The sequence below is a fragment of the Acanthochromis polyacanthus genome, chromosome 7, assembly GCF_021347895.1.
Source record: "Acanthochromis polyacanthus isolate Apoly-LR-REF ecotype Palm Island chromosome 7, KAUST_Apoly_ChrSc, whole genome shotgun sequence".
Classification (NCBI taxonomy): Eukaryota; Metazoa; Chordata; class Actinopteri; family Pomacentridae; genus Acanthochromis; species Acanthochromis polyacanthus.
The window spans coordinates 43621825-43631399 of NC_067119.1; the positions used below are offsets into that span (position 1 = coordinate 43621825).

The window sequence follows — 9575 nt, forward strand, 5'->3', positions numbered from 1 at the left end:
CATCTTGTTTCTGAAACTTTTTGACACCATTATTTACCCATTTTTAGTCCTTAACGTGCACGGAAAAAATCGTCTAATTTTCGAACAATGTGAAATAACAAATATCAATTTATAAAACTGAAGTTCTGATCGGAAACTTGAAAGAGGCTCCGAGGACCTTCAATGCTTCACACACAACTGATCATATTTGGAGCATTTTATGAGAAATGGACCATTTTCCACCGATCTTTCCATGCTAAACAAACTAACAGTTTTATCAGCACATTCCCCTGTACGGTTATACAGCAAAACACAGTGTTCAGAGAAGATCAGCTGATGAGAAAAGCATAAACATAATTTTCTTACCTTCATGTTGACGATCCAAATGGAAATGGGAAAGTTCAAAGTTCGGCAGGCCTTCTTGCCTTCTGTTGCTATGGCTTAAATGATGCACACTGCACTGAAACAAAAACGTCGCTGGATTTGCATAAAAAATTACCGACAGCGGTTGCGTGAAATTATGTTGTGCTTTGGTTTGAACACATATTCAACCAATATCCCCACGACTAATATATGCTATTAATATATGCATTATTATTTCACGTTAAAATCCTTTAGTCAAATCATGTTTCATTTTCGTTCTTGACCCATGTTATACATGCATCAAGCATTTGTATCAGACATGTGTTTATGTCATCTTGTTGGCGTTTCATTTGTTTTAATCTACAATGCATGATCAAATTTTATATTCTATATATGATACAGTTCTACTGATGCAACCTAAATGACTTCTGCTGAAGCTATATTTGTGTTGACCTACAAAGCAATCAAAACACAGCACTCAATCATCAAACAGGCTGATTTAATATTTCTTACCTGTTTTAACAGTGAAATATTTCATCTCAAACAATGCATTTAATCTACAGAAATGTGCTCCTTCCACATTCAACTTAAAGCGCACATATGCATAATTGAGGCTTCAAAACACTCCTTTGGGGACCTCAGATAACATGGTTAAAACCTTTAAAATGTCAAGTTTGCATCTCTGTTAAGACAATATGAACCAAGTGTTCAGCCAGTATACTTCACAACTATTAGGTAGGATTAGGATTACATTCAAATATGGAGTGACTTACAGCCACAAGAAATAAACATGTGAACAAAGACAGTCTGACCATCCAGACCGACCTTGTCTTTTTTTTTTAAACACAGTTAAGTGAAACACTTGAATAACAATTGCATAAACCTATCAATAGCAACTTTTTTTAAACAAACACTGCAAGACAACATGAGGCCCAAAGGCCAGTGCAAAATGGAAACATCAAACATCATAAACCAGTATTCAAGAAGTCCGTTTTTCAGGACCTGAGCTTTTTTGGAAAGGCTGCCCCCATCAAGCTCCATGATCACCATTTGGACCACTTCAAAAAACGTACTTCTGCTGAGGAGATAGTCCATGTTTAGGGCATACAGGAGTCCAAAGAGGAGGGCCAGTGGAACATTGTCCAGTTCTTGGAGGGCTATTTGGTCTTCCAGGATGATTCCGATGTCATCTGCTTTGGACTGGGCCTCATGTTGTTTTGCAGTGAAGATTCCCACAGTGGTGTCTTCTGCGTAGTCCACAAAGATGGCTTTGCTGTTTCCCTACAATGATATAAAAAGTCAGTACACTTTAACGACTTCTGGATGCCACATATGAAAAAGTTGGAGTGATGCATGGTGTGGTAAATAGTAACGGCTGGAACAAGTGGGACAAACGGGTCGTGTAAATAAATCTCCAAGGAACATTCACAAGTTTATGGAATCTAAATAGAGGTAGAAGAAAAATCTGCACAACTAATTGGCTCTCAAACATTTTACTGCTTACACCACAGAGTGACGTTTCCGACCTTTGTTGTTCATTAAATGACAGATTAAAAAATATATATTTTTGGGGCTCAATATTTATTTTGTACACTGGCATTTGTTATTTTTGTAATATTTGAGCTTTTCTACTTAAGTTGATGGTGTTTCATTGTGCTTCATGTTTATTGCAACTTGTCTTATTAAAGGTAAGGTTAAGTAAATTTAGAATACGGTTTACTGTCATTTTTATGTCAGAGTTACAACTTCAGTGCCTTAAAATGGTCTTCAATATTATTGTTTATTGCAACATTTTTCAAACTTCAAATTGTGTTATCTTGACAGAGGCCTAGTTCAAATCAAATATTGATTTTACTATTAATAACTGAAACATTGCTTAATTCACAAAAATATTTGACATGATGTAAATTCAAAGGCTGTTTTCTCAAAATGCATTTTCTCACACACTAGGAACAATATCTGCTCTCTAAGTGGAGCAAAACATGAAAACTCCATCCACATCCACCAAATATGGGCTCTTCATACCCGCTCAGAAAAATCCAGATTGCTGTTCATGTGTGACCACGAGCAACAGCACACACTGTTTTGGAGCGCAAACCTGCTAATAACACAAATATACAGTAAAATGGCAAAAATGGACTGGAACAGTAGACAGTACTATTAAAATGTCAGATGCATAGTTTCAGCAAAAAAGTTGCTTTAGTGTTTCAAGTAGAAACCTACAGACACCACATTTTCCAGTCTTGTACTTTAATATTTTGAACTTGTGTGTGGTGTTTTTTTTAAATTGACTTCTAATTCTAAAACCTGATTTATTGAGTTTTTACCCCCAAAAATGAAGTGAAATTACATTTTTCTGTAATAACTAGTTTATTCAAAGACTAAATAATAATATCTAAAATCTCCATCAGGAATTTCCATTTCTATAAGCCAGAAACTTACAGTAAAAGTTTCAAATTGATCTTTACCTGCAATGTTTCACTGAAAGTAGGTAAGAATCAGCGTGAGTTCTCGACATGCAGCTTTAGGTAACCCGGGTTGAATTGTGACTGTACTGCCTTTTTTAATCATTAAGAGAGCATGCTGCTACATACACTACCTTTTAATACTTGAAAGATGTTTCCATTATATGCAACCATGAATATTATACTCACCACATGCTCTTTAATCAGGCTGTCAGGGTCTTCGTTGAAGTAGACGCATAATGCCTTCAAAACACACTCCCTCCCAGAACTGACATCTTCTTCCCTGGATGCTGAACAGATCTCAGTACCATTCCTAAATCATACAGTTCTATGCACAAAAACACACGCCGTCTACTTCTAGCCATCTTTTCCTACTGGTCATCCTCTTAGAAAGTGACAGGAAGATTCAACCAACCACAGCAGATTAACTAGCTCTAGCTTCAGTTACATCTTCAAGTCTAAATAAACTCTGCAGCCAACAGTGGGAATGACGCTGTGATGAACATTTTGGAGCACAGAACTGCTCAGAAAAAGGTCTGCTGATGGATTATGGAATTCAAAAATGTAGAAGACAGTTTTGTGTTTCATTTATGACAATATAATTCTGTATATGTAAGTACAGATTGGAGCACTTCAGCAGTAGAAGAAACAGGATTACTGAAAACAGAGTGAATGAAGTGAAACAGCACTTCAGATATGTTCTGATGAGGGAACAATGTCATAACATTGGTAAAAGCTCTAAAAAGTTGATGTTGCATAATGTCTCCTTTAACACCAAAAGCACCATTTTACAGACTGGACGCTGGGATTCTACATGGACTGCAGAAATGTCTTAATCGAAGTCTCTTTATTCCGTTATTTCCCCCATCACTTTTCTAAAAGGAAAAACATATGCCTGGCTTCTTATGGGTTAAAACCACTTCTCTCTCTCCTCTTACGTCTGTCGTGTGTTCCATCAGCTGCTTCAGCTTCTTTCCAATTCGTCCTCCCCTCTTCTGATACAAGGTTAGAAGTTTGTCAGACAAAATGTCCAGCTGAGAGAAGAAACAGGACTGGAGCGGAAACGTTGTCAATCTCTTGAACTCTGCATTTACCTGAAATGAGACAAATGCATAGTACATAGTCATGTTCTTAAAAATGACAACAACCAGCTCGTCGTTGTCATAAACCGGGCTGGGGTCATGTGGCAGCATTCTACAGAGCTCATACTGGAGCTTACAATCAATGGGCTTCAAGGGATTTAAAAATAAGACTTAACTGTAAATTTGATGTAATTCTAGCTTTTGATTAATATATAAACTATATTTTTCTGTGGGCGATTAACCATTTCTGAAATAAATCTCCAAATACAATATGGGCAATGATGAATCTAATTTTTTTTGTTAGAACCTAGCTCAACAAATCTGCCAAATGAGTCATTTCAACTGACAATTGAGACCTGTATGATTAAATAATAAAACCAAATAGTTAATTTTTAGTTCAATTGCTCTTCAGACAGAATGCATTAGCTTTAGTGCCAGCTTTTTTTAATCCATGTGAATATGCCCTGAAATTACAGATATTAACCATAAACCAGCTCAAAAACATCTGGACTACGACAGTTAAAAGCCACATGAAATCTGTCACAAGAAATTAAGTGAATTGTCGAATTCCCCTTGCCGCACAACAAAGCAGAGTCCAGGTCTCACACCCTCCACGCGTGTTGATCCGCTCCTCACTTTACGAAGCTCACTGGAACCTGGCTCGCTGTTCGGCATCCACTTCAACCATCCATCCATTCTCTATACACCACTTTATCCTCACTAAGGTCGCGGGGGGTGCTGGAGTCTATCCCAGCTGACTCGGGCGAAGGCAGGGGACACCCTGGACAGGTCACCAGTCTGTTGCAGGGCTACATATACAGACAGACAATCACAATCAGATTCACACCTACGGGCAATTCAGAGTAGTAACCAATTAACCTCAGCATATTTTTGGACTGTGGGAGGAAGCTGGAGTGCCCGGAGAAAACCCACACATGCACAGGGAGAACATGCAAACTCCATGCAGAAAGATCCTAGGCCCACCCCGGGATCTTCTTGCTGCAAGGCAAAGTGCTAACCACTATTCCACTGTCCAGCCCCCCCACTTCAACCAGTATAACAAACCAACCTGCATACAGCAGTAGTTTACAATTACAATCTAAATCTCTCCACTCACTGTACAGTTAATATTTCTCTATTTCTGAAGCATGAATTGAGTGATAACAGAAAACACAACACAAAGCTGTGTAAATGGATTAACTCAATAGCATTAGCTTTCAGTAAAAACATCACAGAATTGTCCATATTTTCAACAAACATATCACAAGACACAATCATTGTCTGTCTCCGATTGTTTCTTTTAAAAAAAGATTTTCATCTACATGAATAACAGAATGAAAGTATCACTATGATATACAGCAATGCGATATTTTAAACACCTATGTACCAGTTATGGATTAATGGAATTAGAGATGCTTCCTTTTTTGATTAAAACTATGTTTTCTGCCAAGTACACCACTCTAATATGTGCAAGACTACAACAAAATTGTGGAAACATGGGTCTTTGCAAATATGTATGTTTATTTGAGCAAAGAAGAATAGAAAAGAACTAAATATTACATATATACATGTTTCATTATTTCCATAATCCATATTTTTCAGGCCATTCTTTCCAGTGATGAGAAGCCTCAATTTTCTTTTAAAGATCAGCGGGTCCCAATCATCTTTGATGATGATATGCAGCTGGACAGAATTGTGAGGTACCTGTCAGACCTTCTTGACAGCTGTGACACCCTATCTTCCGAAGTCAACACCATGGTGTCCTTGGACAGGATCAAATATATCCTGAATGTAATGCTGTCAGAGGTAGGCCAACAGCTGGCTGACTTACATTAATGAACACATAAATACAGGAATAGCAGTATTACTATTTCTTGTGTATAGTATAATTAAGAGAAGTGTTGGTACTTATTTAACCTCAAAAGATGTGTACTTCTTTGTTCTGTGAAGTACACATATTTCTGTTATTTGTTGTTATCTTTCAGTGTTGGTAGTTGGTATGTTTGTGTTGGTAGTTACAAGTAATGGAAAAAAGAGAAAAGCTAAATATGCCAACAACAAATCCATTGATTGAAGTGAGAGACGTGCAGGAATATGGAACAGAGGGGAAACAGAGAAGGCAGTAAGGCAGACAGTAAGATAATGGAAAACCTTGAATGTTGCAGGAAGGCAGAATCTGGAAAAAAAAAAAAAAGGGGTAGCAGCCTTACTCATTATAATAAATAATTTTATCCTGGTATGCTATTGATGTACATATAGCACACCTTTATAAATAATAGTAAACCTATCGAACCTGAATTAATTTCCTTTTTGTGAAGTATGTCTATGTTAAACATGATTTGCAGGTTTACATAAACTTTGTATTGTGGGCTAGGATTAGGATCATGTCTGCAGGTAAGTAGAAGGTCAGGTGCAAAGGAAGGAACACAGTTAGGACAGCTGCTGGCCAGGAAAACATGAGCAGGGTATGAAATAATAGCAGATGTTAGAAAAATACTACCAAATTAATTATCAAATATTCCTAAGTGTTTTGGGTACTGATAGAAAAGGTTTACCGTGTATGTGTTCATATTGTTCAGATGAAAAATAAGCACACTAACAGCTAAAGTGGTTCTAACACAGGCAACAGTACAGGCTCTTCAAGAGGTGAGAAAAATGACAGTGACAGAAGCTGTGGGAGCAGTGGAACATGGGAACACGATGGAGGAAAGGTAACAGCAAATCAGAGATTTTGGGTGTACACACGTGGACAAAATTGTTGGTACCCCTCAGTTAAAGAAGGAAAAACCCACAATTCTCACTGAAATCACTTGAAACTCACAAAAGTAACAATAAATAAAAATTTATTGAAAATTAAATAATCAAAATCAGCCATCACTTTTGAATTGTTGATTAACATAATTATTTAAAAAAAACAAACTAATGAAATAGGGCTGGACAAAAATGATGGTACCCATAACTTAATATTTTGTTGCACAACCTTTTGAGGCAATCACTGCAATTGAACGATTTCTGTATTTGTCAATGAGCGTTCTGCAGCTGTCAACAGGTATTTTGGCCCACTCCTCATGAGCAAACAGCTCCAGTTGTCTCAGGTTTGATGGGTGTCTTCTCCAAATGGCATGTTTCAGCTCCTTCCACATATGTTCAATGGGATTCAGATCTGGGCTCATAGAAGGCCACTTTAGAATAGTCCAACGCTTTTCTCTCAGCCATTCTTGGGTGTTTTTGGCTGTGTGTTTTGGATGGTTGTCCTGTTGGAAGACCCATGACCTGCGACTGAGACCAAGCTTTCTGACACTAGGCAGCACATTTCTCTCCAGAATGCCTTGATAGTCTTCAGATTTCATCGTACCTTGCACACTTTCAAGACACCCTGTGCCAGATGCAGCAAAGCAGCCCCAAAACATTACTGAGCCTCCTCCATGTTTCACCGTAGGGACGGTGTTCTTTTCTTCGTATGCTTGGTTTTTGAGTCTATGAACATAGAGTTGATGTGCCTTACCAAAAAGCTCCAGTTTGGTCTCATCTGTCCAAAGGACATTCTCCCAGAAGCTTTGTGGCTTGTCAACATGCATTTTTGCAAATTCCAGTCTCGCTTTTTTATGAGTTTTTTTCAGCAGTGGTGTCCTCCTTGGTCGTCTCCCATGAAGTCCACTTTGGCTCAAACAACGACGAATGGTGCGATCTGACACTGATGTACCTTGGCCTTGGAGTTCACCTTTAATTTCTTTGGAGGTTGCTCTGGGCTCTTTGGATACAATTCCAACGATCCGTCTCTTCAATTTGTCATCAATTTTCCTCTTGCGGCCACGTCCAGGGAGGTTGGCTACTGTCCCGTGGGTCTTGAACTTCTGAATAATATGAGCCACTGTTGTCACAGGAACTTCAAGCTGTTTAGAGATGGTCTTATAGCCTTTACCTTTAAGATGTTTGTCTATCATTTTTTTTCCGATGTCCTGGGACAATTCTCTCCTTCGCTTTCTGTTGTCCATGTTCAGTGTGGTACACACCTTTTCACCAAACAGCAGGGTGACTACTTGTCTCCCTTTAAATAGGCAGACTGACTGATTATGAGTTTGGAAACACCTGTGATGTCAATTAAATGACACACCTGAGTTAATCATGTCACTCTGGTCAAATAGTTTTCAATCTTTTATAGAGGTACCATCATTTTTGTCCAGGCCTGTTTCATTAGTTTGTTTTTTTAAATAATTATGTTAATCAACAATTCAAAAGTAATGGCTGTTTTTGATTATTTAATTTTCAATAAATTTTTATTTATTGTTACTTTTGTGAGTTTCAAGTGATTTCAGTGAGAATTGTGGGTTTTTCCTTCTTTAACTGAGGGGTACCAACAATTTTGTCCACGTGTGTATATTTGCCACTTGACCAATCTGCGTATAATATGTGTTTAATGTTTCATAAGAAGTAAACATAACTTTTCTACTTTTGTTTTAAAGTGAGAAAGAAGAATTCTTCATGTTTCTCACAAATGAGATGGAGAGACGTACCAAAATGACAAATGACAAAGAATTGAATTAAAAAATAAAGATTTCACAAATCAGAAACTGTCACGCCCCCTCCTCACTCCTGTGCTCTGGCTCTCCTAATTACCAACGGCTGTGAAGGAGCCCAGCTGCTGGTGATCAATAATCAGCACAGCTTAAAAGCCTGGCTCTTCCCACAGCTCAATGCTGGGCCATTGCATTGCATGTGGAACTCATTCGTGCACACATTGCTGTTTGGATTCAATCACCCTGTGGGCTATCTTGCTGGCTCCCTCTTCCCTCCTCACCTCGGAACTCGTCACTACTCCCCCCGCTCTGCACCCCTCCTTCGTCTGCTACTGGTCTACCTGCTCCTCGGTTCTCGCCATATCCTTGTCACCGGCTCTCTCAGCTTTTTCCCCCACCTCGTCTCCCGATTCCCCGGACATTGTGTGAGTCATCTTTCCACCACGTCGCCCTCAGTTACGTTTTAGTTTAGCCCCGTTTGTTTAGTTTCCGTGCCTCCCTCGTGGAGAGTGTTTGTGATCTGTTTTATGATTAAAAAAAACCTGCCTGTCTGTCCGCCTGCTGCTTGGGTTCACACTCCGTCCGTTTCATAACAGAAGTGGCATTTTCATGAATGTTTAAGCTCTATAGATTAATCGAGTCCAGATTTGAGGAGTCTAAGTGTAGCGGTTCTCGACCTGGACCTGGTCTAATGTGGTCTGGATGAGAAAAAAACAGTGAAATGTGCGTTTATTGCATTTTCACAAATAGAATAAAGTTTTCACAAATCAGAGACTATGTTTTTATGAATCTACAGGCTCTGTAGAATAATTCAGTCCAGATTTGAAGAGTCTAGGTGTAGCGGTTCTCGACCTGGACCTGGTCTAATGTGGTCTATATGTTGAAAAAACAGTAAAATGTGCCTTTATTGCATTTTCACAAATAGAATAAAGTTTTCACAAATCAGAGACTATGTTTTTATGAATCTACAGGCTCTGTAGAATAATTCAGTCCAGATTTGAAGAGTCTAGGTGTAGCGGTTCTCGACCTGGACCTGGTCTAATGTGGTCTGGATGTGAAAAAACAGTGAAATGTGCCTTTATTGCATTTTCACAAATAGAATAAAGTTTTCACAAATCAGAGACTATGTTTTTATGAATCTACAGGCTCTGTAGAATAATTCAGTCCAG

At 38.5% G+C, this 9575-nt stretch overlaps 1 long non-coding RNA gene across 1 annotated transcript; it reads right to left on the reverse strand.

Annotated features, from left to right (window-relative positions):
* Nucleotides 1-820: 820 nt before the first annotated feature.
* On the reverse strand, nucleotides 821-4921 carry LOC127534872 (uncharacterized). The gene is made up of 3 exons (XR_007943423.1): nucleotides 4498-4921; nucleotides 2997-3901; nucleotides 821-1623 (listed from the first exon to the last, which is right to left on the reverse strand). It is a non-coding gene; the product is annotated as an uncharacterized LOC127534872 (long non-coding RNA).
* Nucleotides 4922-9575: the final 4654 nt, after the last annotated feature.